Genomic DNA, 20,811 nt, shown 5'->3' on the forward strand with positions numbered 1-20,811 from the left:
AATGAACACAGTGTGTTGCTGTCTTCTGTCTTCCTCATGGCAGACTCAGTTGTCAGGGGGAACTTGATGATGGCATAGTGATCAATCTTGTATCTCCTGGGGGGCACTGGAAGGTGGGTGATTTACGGATCTTCTTTTTTTTTTTTGTGGCTGTGGACGCCTTTCAGCACTGCCTTCTTGGCCTTCAAAGCCTTCGCTTTAGCTTCAGCTTTGGGAGGGGCAGGAGCTTCCTTCTTCGCTTTTGGCGCCATCTTGGCGAAAAGCACCCACTGCATTTTTCAGATGAGATGGAGAAAACTCTTCATCACTTGAGCCATGGAGCATCTAAATGGCAGTGTGTCAGAGTAAGAAGAACATAGACTTTCTCTCTTTTAAATTTTTAAATGTTTCTTATTAAAGCATTCTTTTAAAAAATTTTGCCAAAAGTCAAATGTGTTTTCCAGAGAGGTACAGAGAAAGACAGAGAGAGGAAAAGTGATAAAGTACCCTTCATGGGGTGTCAGCAGGTGGTGTGGTAGTTAAGGCTGTCAGACACTCACATGGCCAACTGCAGTTTGAGTCCTGAACCTGGTGGCTTGCTTTCCCACTTTCTCTCTCTGTCCCTCTCTCCCTTTCTCTCTCTCCCTTTCACTCTCACTCCCACTCTGTCCTTCTATGGTCAAATTAAAAATAAATAAAGTTAAATAAAAACAATTAAAAAAAAAACCTTTGTCAAATAAAGTACCCTTCGTGGAGGGTGATCATGACACAAGCACTTCCCCTCTGTCTCTTCTCCAAGTCATTGTGTCCAAGACTTGAATGCCTTCTCAACCCAAACATAGACTTTTCCCTCAGTCTTAACATGGAATTCCAGCCCACTCACTTACTAGATCTGACCATTACTTAGCTTGAACCCCAACCCTGAAAGTGATCTGAAAGGTCAAATGGAAATATTCTTGGTGCAGTGATTCACATTATCCATCAATGTTGGGTCTTTTTCATTTCTGTAGAAACCAGGTAGAAAATAAAACTTCATGTGTAGTGCATTTGGCAGGGAATGAGAAAGAGGGAAAGGAGATAGAGGAGGCAGTTGCTGTGATATGGAAGTTGGTGGTGTATAGGCTATATATATATATATTTATATATATATATATTCATTTAGAATAAAATCCAGTGATCTTAGCAAAGCCAGCATGAGTATGTGGTCTAGTCCCCGCTAACCTTCTTACCTCTTCTCCCATTACACATCCTTCCTGCCTGAACACCTTGGCTTTTCTTGGAAGAGGATATTTTTCAGGACAGCATGTTGAAAGATTTCTATGTCTGAAAACATCTACTCTCATTTATGTGCATGATCTCTCTCACTTAATCTATATCTGACCTCACTTAGGTCATATAGCATCTCCACGGAACAACTTCTCTGTATATTCATTCCATTTAATATACAAATTCCTGACTTTCTTTTTTTTATTTAACTTTATTTTATACATTCAATCACTATGTATTAACTGGTAAAGTAAATTTACTCAACATGAAATATACTTCACTCCAGTCCAGTTGAAGATGCTATACATGTTATCATCAATAGGTAATAAACTATTTGTGTCCCACAGATGTCTTTTCTTTCCTGTAACTTAGAAATTCTTGACTTTACTGATTGTGTCCTATACCTCTCTTTTTTTTTTCATGTATTTCAATGCACTTATAAGGAACAGATATTATATATTTATATTATAATATCTTATATTTTATATTTATTTATTATCTCTCTCAACCCTAACCTTTTTCTGTGGCTTTAATATTCCAGGACTGGAAAAGAACAATATTTTGTTTATTTCTGCATCTATGGACCTTAGAACAATGCCTCACACATAGTAGACTCAATAAATATTTGTTAAGCAAATGAGCAAATACCTAATTCTTCATTTTAGACTCAGAGCTAGGGAAAGTGAATACTTGCATCTTAAGTACAAACCACTCTGTCTTGAAGTATAAGTGAAGGCCATAGTGTAACACATATTGCAATTCTTTCTTAAAAGCAATTTCATGAAATCAGGTAAATATAAGGGAATATGGTACCCCATAATTGGCCACAGAATCCTGGCACAAAACTAACATTGTGTTTCCATGTTGAAAGCCTTCCTGTGTGGTCACCAGTTTCTATGTTATCAGTTTATAGGAGTCTACACCTTTTTCCTTTGAGTCACTTCCTATGAGTTGCACACTTGATTACGATAATTAAAGAAAAGTCTTCCTATGTGAAATAAGGTGTGAAAAAAACAATAAAAAAAGTAAAATGGTGAGAACATTTCTTTTAGCAAAAGCAATTTCCCTTTTGAAAGAGCTCACCTATTATGATCTCTGTGGAGGCATCTATTTTCGGTCTATTACTTCTCCAGGAAGAAGAATAAACTCATCTCAAGGAACTAAAATACCAGGTTAAGTCACAATGGCCACAATTTTTAGTCCTTTTCAATCAAAACTCACAAGGTATAATGTCACTAAAATAAATTTAGAACAATAACGTCTAGAGGGTCAGTAGGTTCTTTGGGGAGAAGAACGCTCCTCCCTGTTGTGTTATATTAGCTGCATAACATATAAATGAATCTCCCAAAGTTTCTGTTCTATTTTTTGGTGGAACTTAGCTTATGATATTCTAAGGACTCTACATCTAGTATCTCCAGAAATGTACGTAATTTCTAAATGGTTCTTTATATTCAGAACTGTGTTTAATCATTCAACACACATTTTGAGCCTTTATTATGTGCATAACATTGTATGTTGTTCAACTTGAATTACAGTGTTTTAAGTGATTTTTTTTACATTCTTTGGATTCAAATCACCATGTCAGTTGCAATTGAAGAAACAAAGATGATCAAGGTATGATTTCCTTGTAAAGAATATACAATGTAAGTGATCTAGACTATCAAAGTATATATCATTTTGGGCTGACCCCATGGCCTCATGCTTAAGGGAGCCCTATCTCAGATGGCCAACTGCAGTTTGAACCTCAGCCCGAGTGGCAGTGCATGCCTTGTATGATTTTTCAGTACATGCCTTGCCTGCATGCACGAACTCAAAATTCTGAAAGAAATAGGTAATGGAGGAAAAGGGATTGTTGTGTGACCATGCCTCATAGCAGGGTGTTTTCTCCCTTTCCTTCTCTCTATGTCTTTCTGGGGAGCACAAGTATCCTCCAACAAATTTTTAAAAAGCATTTGTCATTTAGATGGGGAGAAGGGATAATTATACTACCAGAAATTGGGTGATAAATGTCCATGAATGTTTCAGACAAAATGGATTAGAAAAATAGGGAGAAGGGGTGTTATTTCAGGCTATGGTGTGATCAGTGGTTCATCTTTGAGTGCAGGAAAAGAAATGCCTTTTACTTTCTGATTCCGCTTGAATCACCATAGCATAAAACATAATACTCTAGCTTCTATTTTTAGAAAACTTTCTCATCTGGCCACATTTTACTTTGGGCATACAGATGATGATACTTAACCATAGACATGTTTGAAGCATCCATCTTAGAAGATATTGTATGTGAAGGCTTAGTTGTTCTCGGCCTTTGTGGCTTATCAATAAAGTGTCTATTAATGGGATATATTGCTGGAATGTAATGGTAGCCAATTTTTGTGTTTATATACTTTTCGTTCTGCTCAAAGTGGTTAAAGTTGAAGGTACCCCAAGAGTTAGTGATGCACAAAAGCATGTCTCCATTCTCATTTCTTTGGGCAAAATAGGGAGGAGATATCAGTTGTACTTCATATCTTGCTTGGGACAAGGGATATAAATTCACATTTCCCAGCATCCTTTCAATATTGGAAGAGGAATCCTATGATGGGCAGGATAAGTGTATCATTTATCATTCAAGCTAAATGCATTTTAGAATAAAGGGAATGTTAATACTCATTACATCTAAATAAGGAGCTTAAATTCAACTATTAGAGCAAAGCAGGATGTATGATCACTCAGATGGTAGACAGAGATGAAATTCTTTATACTATAAAGTAAAAGGAGCATCAAATGTACCCAACTTTTTCCTCAGGGAGGCTAAACTCTAGACAGAGTACCTAGCTCAGTCAGGCAGATGCTGTGACCTGCATTTCACTACTGAGAGGAAAACAAAAAGAAGGTGTAAGTGTAGAGTCAGGAAATGTTCACTGTAATGTGGGAATTTCTGGGGGGTAGCAGCAAACATTCAGAGATGGCAGAGTGTGGCAGAGCACCCACCAGAGTCCAGGGGTGAAGGCACCAGTGGCAGCAGTAACCAAGGTCAGCTGATAAACCCTGAGGTCCACTGGGGTTTGTCTTGACTGCAATTTCTTTTCTTGATTTCTTCTTGAGCCTGGTTTCCCAGCTTGAATTTGAGATTTCTTACAGATCTGATGAGCTATCACTCCTCTGCTTATATTAACCAGGGTTGGCTTGTTGGTTTCTGTTTCAATCAGTCTTACTAGAGCTGCTACTGCCTTACAATAGATTCTTCAAATGATGAAGAAGATGGTTTTCTCTTGACCACTTTAAGTTGAATACCTCAGTTTTATTAATTAAGGATTGTATTGACAAAATAGTGGCATGACAGAAATCTCTAATGTCATCTTTTGATTTATGAATACTTTTCTAAAAATAGCCAAAGATTTTGTAATCTAAATCCTTTCCTTTTCTAGTCTCATGGAAAAAAAAATCAATAGGGACATTCATATAAGCTCTATGAAAGAAAAAGCCAGAGATATTTTAGGAAGTCACACACTGCTCAAACTGCTCTATTGAAAGAAAATATCCAAGGCTTTTGAGGCCCTTGTCATATTATTTACCTTCATTTTTAGAAATAGCAGCTGAAGTACTGAAATAAACAAATATTCATTTGGAAGATTACAGATGGTGAATATTAATTGTTGCATATATCAACTTGTAATGGGGCTTTGTAAGTGTAGTTCATGAATTCATAATTGCTGTAGGCCTAAGGAAGGGGAGAAATGTAAAGAATGAGAGTGAACAAGGAAGATGAAGAGTTGTTGGGATGGAAATGTATGAAGCACTCACTGAAGCTGTTTAGTTTAGCTGAATAAAGAGAGCCTGTTGTTCTCTCTCTGAATTGCAGATACCATAACAATAAAGCAAAAGTCACAACCATATGCCAGAAAGAAATTGGCAGAATGCCTCAATTATACTACTAAGAGTCAGTGCTTACTTCTAGTAATTTAGTTTATAAATTAATAAATTATTGTAACCACTTGATACTGCTGCAGAAAGCATGCAAGAAACTGGAGTACTATGAGTGGCTTCATTTTAAAGACAGGAGCTAGCTAACAGCACAATAGAACCTGCGTTTGGATTTGAATCACTTTAAGATAAATCCTGCCTTATTCAGAGGACAACTTGGGATCCAACTTATCCTATCGCAAATAGCTACTGGAGACCACAATACATGTATTGATGAATGATAAGTCTATAATAAGGGCATAATACCACTGATTTTACAGGATTGTATAAGAACCAAATCAAATAATGTAGATAAGAATGGATGGAAGTTTGGAGAGTCCAAGGTCCAAAGGCCAACTTCCATAAAATGGTAGAGGTCAGGATCTTAAGCAGAGAGACTGTCCAGCAATTTCCTCCTGTTTGGGTCTTCTATACTCTCTTATATACCTGGCAGAATTCAGTCACAGGGTTCTCATTCTAATGACCTCATCACACTCAAAGGCCCATCCTAGGACACCATAAGGGATTAAATTTTCGCTGAACACCTTTAACACAGAAAGTCTCAACACATAACTGTCTGGTGGGAATCTAAATTATTGCAGTACTATGAAACAGAACACAAGGGAAATAAAGACCAAGATGTGACCAGGTGTCAGTGGACTAAAGGAGCCAAACAATGAATGAGTAATAGAAGTCATTTGCCTGATGATACCTTTCTTACTGCGAAATATATGAAAATCTAGAATGATGAAAATTAAATCTTCTATATAGTACTACAGAGTGAACCAAGAAATGTAGGAGGTGAGAAAAGGACATTTTTATCCAAGAAAATTGTCCTTGAACAATCAATTCCTTCCATTTAAAAATGGTAAGAATAAAATAAATCATGCCAAGGGAAGCTACTACTCTGATGCTGTTTTGATCTTTAACAAGCTTATTTATGAAATCAAAGTCCAAAGAACAAGGCCAATATTTTTCTCAGTGATATGAAAAGAATCATTTCCCAGTTTAATTGACCACTGAAAGTTGAATTCTTTCCATTTCCAATATCAAATTCAAGAAGCCTCTCCATCCCTCATACCATGCCAAACAAGCAAGAAGCTGATTACAAATGGTTTAGAGGCCGGAGAACATTCTGACAGTATGTTTTATAAGGCATAGTTTGTTATACTAAGTGAAAATAGACCTTAGGAAATCAGTGCTGGGATTCTGCATAATTTGTAAAGTATCCATAAAGTTTGGCTCTCCCAGATCAAGAACCAGGATTCTTCAGTTGGTTTTTGGAATATTTGAGACAATATGAGGGAAATACTACTTTATTAATGCCCTTCTCACAAGTATACCTGAGCTCACAGTTTTAAAGATCTTCAGTGTAAAAGATCTTCCAGTTTTCTCTCACACCTCAGCCTCCCCTTGCTCCAGAGAAAAAGTCTAATACCAAGCAGGCTGATTTGAGGCCAGATCCAGTGTTCAGACCCAAAGTTGTTGGTGTACTGGTAAATATTTAACTACTCCTCAGGGGAGAAAAATGGATTTTCGGTGTTTGCCAATTTCTTTGGTGTAAATTTTCCCATGATAAATTCCAAACTCAATGACTGAATATGGACATGAGAAGATATGTGCCTCACAGTCTCATTGAACCTGTAGAAGAAAGCTCCAATGCTCAAAGTTCCCCTTCAGTACCTAGCTCTGGTATGGGGACCAACTCTTACACCTATATATTTTGTTCTATTGGAGATCTTGAGCCACTTCACCTCTCTTTGACACTGAATATTAATCATGGCCACCCATGTTGGTTCGACCTGGCTAGTTTCACTAATTGGGAATTTCAGAAGGGAGTTAAGTTACCAATACTTTTGTTTCCACTATGCTCCCAAGTTTCTCCTGCACATTTCCTTCAGAGCCCCACTCAACTCATAGTGCTTCATCAGACTCATGTTATAAAAAAGATCAAGGCCCCTGACAGCTTAGATCCTGTTTAATAGAAATTCAGTTGTTTCTTGTGAATCAATAAAATGTGTGTGGGGGGGGAAGAAATGGAAAACAAGTGTAGACACCTGAGATAGTGTGGGAGATGGGTGGGAAGTGGCAGAGGGTGAGAAATAGGGATATATATATATATATATATATATATATATATATATATGATTATTGACAATAACATGTATGATTAAACCACTATGCAGTATATTCTGGATTGGAAATCACATTTTGTATGCTGTGACGATGCTCAGGGAAGGAATTTAAATTAATTAATTAATTTTAAAAAGAAGAAAATTACAGAACACTTGTGACTAGATTCTAGCTTTACCCATATTTTTAGTTTAAGATATTTTGTGAATCAATAAAATGTAGAAAAAAAGTTCAGTATGGAAGGGAGAGATCGGAAAGGAGCAGGAAAAAAAAACAAGTAAAAGTATGCTTAATTGACAAAAAAATGAGAAACTATTTGCTGGTAAGTTATAGAGTAATATCTTTGGCTTGACTGACATGCATGGTATTTGTGCTAAAAAAAGAAATATTGTACACTGTAAAGATGTGATTAAATGTAAATAAATTAATTAATTAAAAAAAAGAAATTCAGTTGTTTCTCCCCATCAAATACAATAGATTATTACCTGCATTTTTATTAAGCACCTTCCTAAAGAAACTCAGACCAACAGGCATCATGTCTAAAGACAGAATCTTACAGAAATTTCATATGATTGTTACCTTATTTAAAAATATCACTATTCATATCTATTTTGGAGATGAGAGCAGGGGAACAGATACTTAAGATTTACAAAGTTATATAGTTTTCTGAGATTATTCAACTTATAGGAGGAAGAGCAAGAATATAAATGTAAGTATAATCTAAGACCAGTGTTTCTACTAAAACATGCCATACAATGGTTTATCTTCCTTAGAAACTCAAAAACTATGGAAGTTTTAGTCTCTCTAAGAGAGTTTAGACGCATATTGCCTTGCTCAAAATTAAGGGAAAGATAAAATAAACTTTAACCATTTCCTTTTTTCCAGGATTTCATTACACAACTGGGAATTCACCTAAAAAATGGGAAATTCTTATATGGCCATGTCTTGGATATTTGTAAGAAAATCATATACTCTCATCTGTAATATAGAGGTTTTAACAGTATCTGTCATTATTTTCTAACAAAAAAAGTCATATATTGATTCCCAACTTATTAAAGAGAACTCCATTGTAAATAAGAACCATTTATAACAGCATGATGTTAATAGAGTTGTAAATAGATCTATTGGTATGGAAACGTTGCTTTAAAAAAATGACAGAATATAGATAAAACAAACTATTTTTATGTGAGTGGTAACACATAATGAGAGAACAATATCCATTCAGCGTCTGATCTCATATATCTACTGCGAAAAGAGATGATGTTTTATTTGGCCTGTTTAGTTTCAAATTAGTAGACTTTGGGAGGTTGTTGTTTGATTTTCTTGAGGGCACATGTGCCTGCCACAGAGAGACAGAGAGGGAGAGAGAGAAAGCACTGCCAGTGGGGTTTATTTACTTCACAGTCACTTCTCCATTTCTCCATCCTGGGGGTATTTGGGGTATGCACACACATGTCCAGGGGCATCCCTGAGTACATTAGATACGTGTGTGCCCATGATCTGGGATTGGCTGAGACCGGGTGTGGATCGCGATATCAGCCCTGTGGAAGATACTTGTTTCTGTCTCCTCATCTCTCTCTCTTTCTCTTTGTTTTTCTAACTCATGGAAGAAGTAAACCAATACCAAACACACACACACACACACACACACAACCAGAAAACATTTATTTAAAAAAAGAGAGAGAGAGAAAGAGAATAAGGGCCAGCAGGTGGTGTAGTGGCTATGGCACTAGACTCCCATGTAGTCAACCACAGTTCGGGTCCCAGACCTGGCAATTTGAAACTCAGGCTGGTCACGTGTATGTGTGTGTGTGTGTGTGTGTGTGTGTGTGCGTGTGTGCTCAAAATACCAAGGGGAGAATGAAGGAGAAGGAATTGTGGCAAGGCCATCCCCCTTGAGAGGTGATTTCTCGTTTTCTGTTTCTCCGTCTCTGTCTCTCCAGCAAGTACATGTGCCATATAGCAAAAATTTCCCTCTCTCTCTCAAAAAAGAGAGACTATTCCTAAAACAAGAAAAGTGTTTCTTTTGTTTTCTGTAACTACACTGTTCGCTTACAAATTGAAAATAGAGTTGAAAGACACAACTCTAAAAAGGGCATTTTAAGGACTAACTACTCTCTACTGAAGGCAATAAAACAGGCAGACCAAGCTGGAAATCCCTAAGTGTTTTTAAATCTGTTCAATTTGGGGTCAAGTGGATGCTAAGAACCCTGCTTTCAGAAAACTCATCATTTCTGCCAAGAATTACACTTCTTGTCTGGCTCATTGCTCCTTTATCGGGGCAATTATGGCAGACTGATTATTTTCTGAGTGACGCTGAAACGTTTAGGCTCTTATTGCACCATGTAAAACTCTCTTACTATCTCAGGTGATAAAAGGATGATGCAATTTCTATTGGATAAATTCAGCATCCTGTGGCCATACATTTATATAGTACTATCCGTAAAACAAAGGCATATCAAAGTAAAGCTTTCTTTTAAAAAGGCACTTTAAAAGGATTCCTACACATGCTATTTAAGGACACAAACCAACTTGGATAGTTATTGAATTAGTTGATCCAGACTGCTCAGTAAATTTTTACTTGGAATACTAATTTAAAAGCAAAATAAAACAAAAACTCAGAAGTCATCTAGCCCAGCTTCTTTATTCTTTATTCTGTGAAGGAACTAATAGCATGTAGAGAGGTCAATCACCTTATTCAAAGTCATAGTCAATCTAAGCTGTAGTCACGTTCTCCTTTATCCACACAGATCCTGTCAACATACAAATGTGACATGAGATGAGAATAAGGGGGAAGTGAAATTGTATGCAAAATACCCCTTTTCTAATTTGGGATGTTCTGCAGAATTCCTAAACATAAAATCAGCTTTTGTTAGCTTCAAGCTAATTCCTCAATTCACTGATTCAAGAAGGAACTGAAAATACGTGATTCCTCAAATGAATTTTGGAAATAGATATGCAGTAAATAAAATAGTAAAGGAAATTCACAAAATGTCCTCAAGGGGATATCAAGCTCTCTGTCAGATATATTTGTAGGTAGCTCCCCAGATGCCATTCTAAGACTTCTAGAATGGGATCAGAGATTAGAGAAAATGTTTTATGAGAAAATATCCTTCTGTAAGGTGTTATTAGGAAGATAAGTTATCAGGGATCTGTGCCAGAAAGAATCAGATTTAAAAAACAGAGATTCAAATACATTTGCAGTAAAGGATTTTTGTTATCTACTCTAACTACAGGATCAGCACACAGCAATTTCAAACCAGCCTGTGGCTATAGTTTTCCAGGCTAGTCATAATTAAATTGTAAATCATTTAATATTAAAACATGATGGACAAAATAGATGTGAGGAAATTAATCCAAAGCTTCATGAAAGTCAAGATAGATCACACATATCTTTTGTCTTGCAGCAAGTGTGTCTGTCAGTCAGTCGCAAAGGATTAGAATCATGAATCTACAGAAACTCTGAGCTGGCAGAGACTCAGAGATTAGTCTGGATGGTTTGAACTTATTCACTGCAAAGAGAGAAGGCAAATGCCATATCTGTCAATGGAGCTGCTGTTGAAGCAGACTTGGGAATTCTAGCACTAAGTTAGGGAACAAGGCAACTTTATAAGAAAGAATTCATTATGCCATGATTCATAGTCACTGGCTGTACTATAAATACTTTTATGGAAGTGTTTTTCTTTTCCTTTTTCCTTCCCTTTTTTCCAGAGAGGCTGTGTGGATGAGCATTGCTTCCAGGACTCACTTAATTGTGTTTAAATCAGAGAATGTTAGAGCTGGAGGAATCCTTAGAGTTTGCCCAAGATCCTTTACCAGGATTTTGCAGGTGAAGAAACTGGAGCCCGAGAAGATTAAGGAACTTTCTGGAGGTCACAGAATTAGTCCCTGGCAGACGGTGCACCGAATCCCTGAACCGAGAGCAGAATACATTCCTCTACACCTTGTCATTTTCCAGTGTGGGCAAGGAGAACGTCCTGGATAGGACCCTATTTCCTGCAATTAGACCTCAGCCCCAGAGCTGTACATAGCTGGAGAACCTGAACAATTTCTCTTCCCAAAGTTCCCTGGTATTTCTGATCATTACTTTAATGAGAAGGTATTTTTAGCTCTTCTCATCCCATGAGCATTCTTTCAAGTCACTTTCAGAGCTGCCAGGTTCAAGTTTTGGGGGCAGAATAACTTGGTTATTTATTATAGTAGTATTTATAAAAAGCATTTCAATAATCCTATAGTAAATGTCTTTAGTGCATGAAGGACTGAACTAAGTGTTTTGTGGATATGGATAGGAATAAAATAGAATCCCTCTTTCTAAGTAGTTTCCAAGCTATTACAGAATTGAGAGTGCTGGGTTTCCAGAAAGGTGGTGTCAGAAACATGTAGGAAGCTAGAAAAACAAGGCATTAGCATCATACCCTTTTAAGATTCAGACAGTTGCAGGTCCAAAGTATTGCTTGTCCACTTACTATTGTGTCATCAGGAAAGTCAGGACTCCTTTTTTCATAGAAAAATAAGGTATTACTTTTCCAATGATCGAATGGCTATGGGAGAATAAAAAAGTTACTTTAATATTATGTTCCTCAATGTCTTCTTCTGTAAAGTGGGATGACTAATATCTAACCTCTTAGACTGTCATTAAAGTTAAATAAGGCAATTTATGAAATTCACTTGGACAGGGCACATGGTAGGAACGTAGTAAATGGTTATATTATAGTGCAATTATTTGTATGCATCTAGAATTCAAACTTAACTGGAAAAAGTACAGACAGTGAAGCAAAAGATAGAAATCGACTGACTATTTGGGAAAGCTCAATAGAGGTGGTGACCTTGTATGATAGTGAGGATATCAACATAGAGAGGCAATGGAAAGACACCCAGAATGGATTTAATGGCAAAAGGTTAGCAATGAGTTAGGACTACAATGGACACCTGCATTGCAAAACATGAAACAAACAGAGAGAAAGGCTGAGAAGGTAGGCTGGGGTCAGAATCTAGTCACAGAGACTCTTCATGTGCTTGGGAACCTTTCGTATAGTTATGAAATTCCATTTGTTTCCACGTTAGAGATAACTAATCAAATTCCAGTTATCTAGCACTCCCCTTATGTACATACAGTGGCAAAACTCATCCATAATCGTTAGTGCTCTGACCTGGGTTTACCCGGTGCCCGTTGATTTAGGAACCTAGGATGTTAAATGGATACTATAAACAGTCACATTTGAGAGTTGCCTAAGGAGACATGATGGCTAAATATAATATAGTGCCCTGGATGGGATCCTGGGACAAAAAAAGGACATCAGGGAAAAAACAGAGATGTTTAAATAAAGTATAGATTTTAGTTAACCATTAACTATCAATATTGTGTCATTAATTGTGCCAAGTGTACTATGATAATGTCAGAGGTGAACAATAAGGATAACTCAGTTCAGGGGAAACTTTTGTACCATCGTCACAATTTTTATACAAAACCTAAAATTCTTCTGAAATAAAATAAGTTTATTTTTAAAACATGTAGCATTTGAAAGGGAAAACATTGTTCCTGGACAGACTTACATTATCTTCATTAATTTGCTTGTCTGGCGTATGCTTACCAAGGGAAACATTGTGAAGGACTCTTTAAATTGTTCCTTTTAAAAATGAGGACCATTTTAACATGGAGAAAAACACATAAAAAATATTTTTAAACATAACTCATTGTAGCAAACTATTTGAGTACTCCCTTTATCCTTTTTTTTTTTCAAAAGATTCTTTTATTTAACTGATCTTAATTACATCCATTTGCACTGGCTCAATCAAGCTGCTTTTAATAGCACTTCCAGTAAACAGAGCTGCAGAGAAGAATCTTGGTTGGTACAGGTCACTGAGAAGGAGGCGTGAGTCACAGATATGAGCTGCTTGTGTATGGACCAGGTGGACAGTTGTGAGGTCATCGGCTGTGGGTTGAGGGCAGAGAAAAAATCGCAGCAGGAGACGACACATCTCAATTCTATGGAATCAGTAGTTCTCAGGGCAACCATCCCTTGGAGGTAGTTGGCAATGTCTGGGGATATTTTTGGTTGTCACAACTTGCAAGGGGATGAGAGTGAGGAAAAATTGCTACTGACACCTAATAATAGAGGCCAGAGGTACTGCTAAACTCTCTACAGTGAACAAGAAAGCCCACCCCCTCAAACAAGAACTTATATCCAGTTCAAAATTAATAGTATCAAAGCTGAAACACCTGCATCCAAACTAAGAAAGAAGTTAATGTGTTTGCCTCCACTTCCTATCCTTCCCAATACTAATGGTTATCTGAATCTACAAGCATTTATATCCTATTTAATCCTACTAAAAGATGACTATTAATCCATTGTTACTATAGTAGAAGACATGCTCCTGGAGAAATTCAGTCTTATCTTGAGCTGGACCTCATGCCCTCTTGACCTTTTCACTAGAACCAGGGGCAGCTAGAAAACACCAGTGTAAAATGATAGCCTCTTGCTTCAGTTGTGATGAGTATCTTTTCGTTTCTGCCCTGGGGCCTCTCTCATACCCTCACAGTGAGATGATTACAACAACCCTCCTGGTACTCACATGTACATCCTGGAAGCTCAAAGGAATTCCTATAATAGTGAATAAATGACACCCCCCAACCTCCTTTTTCAGAAGGGCAGTTATAAGCCACATTACACTCACTTCTTAAAAAGCACACTACAGGATAGGCAATGAAGCATTATCTCAATTGAATGTTTCTCTTAAGTGGCTTTCCCTCCATCTTTGATTTATTTTCCCCAGTCCGCCACTCCTGGCACCTGAGATTTCTTCCAAAAATGAACTACCCACTCACAGCTCTTGGCTCAGACCGTGCCTTCTACGAGTCTAGGCTAAGAAGTTACTCTTTTAGATTTTCATCTCATATTTTTCCCTAGTGGTAGATGGGGATTACAATAGGTTCCTCAGACTCTCTCCGCTATAGTTTCAAGTAATAATACAAAAACAAAAACAAAAACAAAAACCAATAAAAATGTAGTTATTTTTACAGACAAGGAAACTGAGTTTCAAGTGGCTAAAACGTGACCTTTTAGAAAGCCAGAATTTGATTCCAATCTGCCTGAGCTCAAAATTATTACCACCCACAATAGCTAGAAGTTTCCTAGAAGCAGTAAAATGTATGAGTAGAATGTCTGAGAACAAGATATTTTATTCTGAAAACAAGCTTATTTCCATATACTAACTCATTGAACTCATCATGAATACAATGTAAAGTCTAATGGAACATGATAATTGCCATCATGGTGGAATTTCAACTGTGACACATCTACCTATAGTTAACATAGTTAATATAGATTAGGAGTGGACTATCTACAATCATTGTAGGGCCCACAAATGGGTCTAAGAGAAATTAGATCAATACAGGGAAAGTTGTGCATACATGTCTTATGGCTGTGTGAGTGTGAGCATGCATTTGTGAGAAAGAAAGATAAATTTGAACCTCAAGCCCTGAAGCCAAAAGCCAAATTGTAATTAGTTTTTGTAGTTCATTGTTTTATATTTTCAAAGCTGTCAGATTTCATTTGTGTGAACACTCAAGAGCTTCCTCCAGCGCCTGGTTCCAAGCCAACTGCACAGTGAGTGAAACTGTACAGAAAGGGAAATGGCTTTGCCCTTAAAAAATTATGAGATGTCAATGCCCTGACATTCCCTCCTGTCTTATGATGATAGTACTTGTCTACAAATAATGGTGGTTTTTTTGGTTTTGTTTTGCTTTGTTTTGTTTTGTTTTGCTTCATCACAGTTTAAGGCTGCCAGAGCACACCAATCTATGAATCAGAAAACTTAAGTTTAAATTGACTCAATTGCTTAATGCAGCCCTGAATAATGGTAATAATGGAGCTCGTAGTAGCAATAATTATAATAAACAAATGTTCATTGACCATGTATCACATGCCAATCATCCTGCTAAATGTACTATGTACATTGCCTCATTTAAATTACTTCAACAAACTCTCTATCTAAATACTATTATTATTAACATTTATGAGATGATTTATTGACCAAAATAGAGAAGTTAACTCATCCACAGTGACTTAGTCAACATTTGGGATACTCAGAACCCAAATTAGATGTCTCCATGCTCCTGGCTGTTTTCTTTTTTTCATTCTGCAGCCCTATAGAATTATTTGGACTTCAGGTTTTCTTACTCATAAAATGAAGCTCGTAGTACTTTCTACATGTAGATATTGTTGTAGCTTGGGTATTTATAGAGAGTAAAGAAAGAAATGTTACCAAGTGCTTGACTGGAAACCATCTTGAGACTTCATAAGCCTGACTGACATTTTAGAATGTCAGCTCAACAGATAAATATGTCAATAAAAGATATATATAAAGCATAGCAGGTTATGGTCAAATATATAAACTTCCATTCCACTTGGGAAAAACTAACTCTCTAGATGACCTAAAAGGCCCTGTGTGTTCTGGCTCCTGCTGTTCTCTGCACTTCACCTGATGTCACTCTCCTCCTTGTTCATGCTATCTGAGCATAGTGGCCTTCTGATTTTTCTGAAACATTCCAATCTCAATCACAGCATGAGAGCTTTACATTGTGAAGCAATGGACCCATCACTCAACATAAGAAGATAAGGAAGACTTTCTACAAGGTCGAACTGGTCGAAAAATACTGAAACAGAATTTTACCTGCCCACCTCTAGGTGAGTTATACTCAATGTTCCCCGACCAAAAAAAAAAAAAAAAAAAAATCCTCTTCAATCTGGTTCATTACCATGCAAGAGGAGCTCCTGCCTAACCCTTCTGTTTTTACTTCAGCTTCACTCCACCTCGCAGCACTAGGAATGTCAAGAGGGTCAAAAGAACATGTCCCTGTTAATATCCTTACTCCTCCCTCTAGACCACAGCATGGCCCGCCACGCCCAGGAACATGTGAGCCTGATGGCAGAGCCTGCATCAGCCTCTTACCAAGGCATCACCCCACAGGCATGTGCTCTGTCTAGGCCAGGAGGTTGTCAAGGGGTGGGTGAGAGTAGGATATAAACAGAGCTTATGGTGTTCAGACTTGAGTATCCAGATGAACACAGGAAGTTTCTCACATTGTGGGGTGGATGCAGGAATAGGAAGAGAATAGGTCTAGGCTTAGGGATAGAATTGACTCCTCACACTGCCATGTATCAACAAAGCATTTTGAGGAACCCAAGAATTCTAAATTCAAAGTAGTCTTTCCAGTATTTTGCAAAGGTTTATTTGTCAAGGAGGGAGAATAGAAAATATTCTACTGATAGTTTGTTAGCTTGCCTTAGAACTTTTAAATATTTAGATGTGGGGTATACAAACCACCATTTGTACTATTGTGCTGGGACCCACAAATGTTGGGTTTATTTGCTGGTAATGCTTGCTCTCAATCTTCAAACAAGAGGGTCTTTTTTGTCCTTCAGTTGTCAGCATAAATGATATCTTCTGAGAAAGGCCATCTCTTGCCATTGTGTCTTAAATAGATCTTCTAATAGAAGTCAGTTACTCTCGGGACCAGCAGTTAGCATAATGGCTATGTCGCTGGACTCCCACGTAGTCGACCGTGGTTTGAGTTCCGGACCCGGTGGTTTAAACTTACGCCGGGCACGTGTGCGTGCATGCCCAAGATCCCGAGAGGAGAATGGAGGAGAAGGGATTGTGGCGTGGCCATCCCCCCTGGGGGGTGATTTCTCGCTTTCTATTTCTCTGTCTCTGTCTGGCTGGCAAACGCACGTGCCCTGTAACAAAAACCTCTCCAAGAAAAAAAAAAAAAAAAACGAAGTCAGTTACTCTCTTTTCTCTCTCTTTTTGTCATAGAGCATACACACTCACCAGAGAGAGAGAGAGACAGAGAGAGGGAAAGTGGAAAATCACTCTGTTGGGGGGATGACCATGTTGCAATCCCTTCTCCTTCATTCTTCTCTTAGGATTTTGAGCATATATGTACATGTGCCTGACATGATTTTCAGGCTGCCAGGTCTGGACTCGAACTGTAGTTAGCCATGTGGGAGTCCAGTGCTTCAACTACCTAGCTACCTGCTTACCCCATCTCTTTTTTACTCATTGAACATATATTATTTTTCATGTTGATTATATCTTTATGCCAGAATGTATGCTTCTTAGAAACAAAGATCTTATTCCTCTTCTTCATTGCTGCATTCCTATTGCCCAAAACAGAAAAATAATGGATCATAAATATTTCATTGATGGAAGACTAGTAGAATACTAACTACAATAGTTTATAAATAAAGCATATTTATTTAATTTACATAGACTTTGCTTTCGATTATATAATAAAGAGTTGTATTGTGTCTGATACTTTTCTGATGTCAGTGCACACTACCTCCCTTTTTCCTTTGGACCTAATGGGGAGCTAGCTAACTATGGGGTTGAATAATGATTGGGCTAGCCCTTGGTGTGGTAGTTAGGGCAGCTGGATTTCACATGGCCAATTGTGCTGCTCAAATCCTGGGCTCAGCAGCTTGAAAAATATGTCAACGTGTGTGAATGCATGTGTGCACCCCAATTCCAAAATGAGAGTTGGAGGAAATGGGATCACACCATGACCATGACCCATGAGGAGTGCTTCTTACCCTCCCTCTCTTTGTCTTTGTCTCTCTGTGGTGAGTGCATGCATCCTCTGGAAAAAGTTTTTAAAGAAAAATTATTGTGAGAATAAAACAGAAGAGAAAAGCAGTAGATACAGGGTTCATTCCTTTGTATTATGTTAAACAAAATGGTAATGTCACAATGGGGATACCTGAAAAAGTTCATGAAAAATGAAATTAAAGTATGAGTTTATTCTGGTAAAAAAAAATTAAAATCCATTCATAGGTTTTCCATAATATACATTTTCCATAAGCTTTTTGAATATCTCTGGTATCTTACTCAGACTCCTCCTAGTTAATTCTGAATCCACAACAAAAAAGAAAAAATACTATGGCTAAGTGAAACAAACCAGACCATGAAAGAGAGACATTGTATATCCCCACTTAACAAATACTGAATGTAAACACTTTTTGGAATAAACTGAAAGACTGGAAGATATAAAAGCATGGAGAACAATTGTGGATACTAGAGACAGGGTAAGAAATAAGAAATAAGGTGAAAGGAAGAGAATCAAGGGGAAAAGAAAGAAGCAAAACATTTCAGGATACAAAAATGGAAAACTATCTGTTGATGATAATGTGCATGATAATATCTTTAACTGGACTAATATACAGTGTATTCATGCTGGGAAAATTCATTTTACAAGCTGTAATGATATAAAGTGATTGGTTGCATAAAAATAAATAAATAAATAAATAAATAAATAAATAAATAAATAAACTATTTTTAAAAAGTACCACAGCACAGAAGTCACACGTAATTTCTTCTTGGCCCAGAAAGATTGTTCATGTGACACCTGGTACAAGTATTACAGTTATATCCACTTTTCACTAAAACTGAAGAAATTATGACACAGTCAAGGACAGATGTCCTTATATTAATACTTTGAAGATAATTTTATGATAAAATACAGACATTGTTGAAGATCTTAAAGAAGTTTATATGTTTTGATAACTTCATAATTATTGAATTATTTTTAAATGCCATTAATTATTCTTATAGTATTAACACCAATAGTCCTAAAATTATATTTAAGTAAATAAAACTTTTTGAACAAAAGAGACTCAGGATGAGGCATAAGTTTAATAATCAATTTGTTTTTGTCATTGTTAATGCAAAAATCTTTCATGTTAAAATTTTTGTTAAAGCATACACATGAGGAACCAGCAAATGGTGTGATGATTACATCACTGGACTCCCACTTAGTTGACTATGGTTCAAGTCTCAAGACCAATGACTTAAAATTCACACAGGGTGCATGTGTGTGTATGCCCAAAATCCCAAGAGGAGAATTGAGGAGAAGGGACTGTGGCATGGCCAGCTCTCCTCCCTGGAGGGTGATATTTCTAATTTTCTGTCTCTCTAGCAAGTGCATGTACCCTATAGCAAAAAAATCTCTCTTACAAAAAAAAGCATACACATAAAGTAATCATTAATTTATTCCTCAGTCATAATTGAAACTGGTACATAATAACCATATCTTTAATTTTTATAAAACAAAGGTTAAGAGCACAGAGGTTAAACACTATGCATTGAGAACCTGACCCTACATGGCTGACTACAGTTCAAATCCAGGCCTAGGTGGCTTGAAAAACATGCCAGTTGCATATGGGTGTGTGTCTCAAATCCTAACAAGGTAGAGAAATGGAAGAAAAAGGATTGCAGTATGACCACACTCCACTGAAGAGTGCTTTGTCTCTCTCTCTCTTTCTCTCTGGTGATTACACATGCTCTCTGGAAATTAAGTAAGTAAGTAAATAAATAAATAAATAAATCAGAGTTCTACACATATATGGATATTCTTTTGTTAACAAATGAAATTGAGATTCAGTAAAAACAGCTTTCTTCTCATTAAGTTACATCCATAGTTTTAAACACACCAGTTTATGTGTGTTCACTATTCCCCTCCTACCTACTTCACTCAGCTTCTCACTCTTTCTGAACTGCTGACCCGAATTAGTAGCCGAACATAATAATACAGTGTTTGATTCTCTGGAAACCCATAAAATTACAAACCAGCAACCACCAGGATGTTGGCAGAGTTTCCATGGACAGCAACCAGCATGGTAATTTTTTTCTTTTTGAAATGAAGCGGTACACTGCAATTGTTGATACATTAGTAAGGAAGGTAATCCTACCACCACGCTCCACCCCCACACTTAGCTCTTCTAACTACTTGAGGTGGAGAGAATTCATCTACATGAAGTACTAATGGTCTCTTTCTTGCAATGTTTATTATTTAAAACTGCCTCTTTTATTCATTATTAAATGCAGTCTACCTATTTTTATTAAGCACTAAAGGAGTTTAATAGCCATGTGCTAAATAAAACAGAAGATAAACATATAAATAAAACATACCTCTATACTTAAAAAATAAAACCTAATGAACTCTCAAATTAAATAGAGAGTAGGGACTCTCTTCTCATTACAATGAGAATATTTGATTAATCAAATAGTTGAACTTAATTGAAGGGGGGATTAAAAAAAGGAGAGAAATTCCTAGAATCTCAAAATAAAAAGCAACCCAACTCTGAGAGGTAAGCTTACAAATTGATGCTCAAGGAACCCCAGAAACTAAGACCAGCACTATCAGGTTGTCAGAAAAGTCATGATGCATTTTTGCATAGAAAAACTATGTCATGACTTTTCCGACAGCCCAGTAGATTATGAAGACAAGCAAATGATACTTTAACTTATTTACAGGGACAGAAAAGGTTGCTTGGAACAAAAGTTGAGACTGATAATTAGAGCTAAGACCCTTATATCAGGCTAGGATTGCTGTACCTGTGACCCTCTGTAAAGAGAGGCCAGATACATAAAGTCCATTTGTTGATCTTAACTATGGCAATGAGAATGAACATCTCTGCCCGTGCTCCTCTT

General features: G+C 37.0%; 1 pseudogene; it reads right to left on the reverse strand.

The window, feature by feature from the left end:
* LOC102502598 (tubulin alpha-8 chain pseudogene) overlaps window positions 1–13,299 on the reverse strand; it is a 31,072-nt pseudogene extending 17,773 nt beyond the window's left edge.
* Window positions 13,300–20,811: the final 7,512 nt, after the last annotated feature.

The sequence above is a fragment of the Tupaia chinensis genome, unplaced genomic scaffold (genome assembly GCF_000334495.1).
Source record: "Tupaia chinensis unplaced genomic scaffold, TupChi_1.0 Scaffold000618_1, whole genome shotgun sequence".
Lineage (NCBI taxonomy): Eukaryota > Metazoa > Chordata > Mammalia > Scandentia > Tupaiidae > Tupaia > Tupaia belangeri.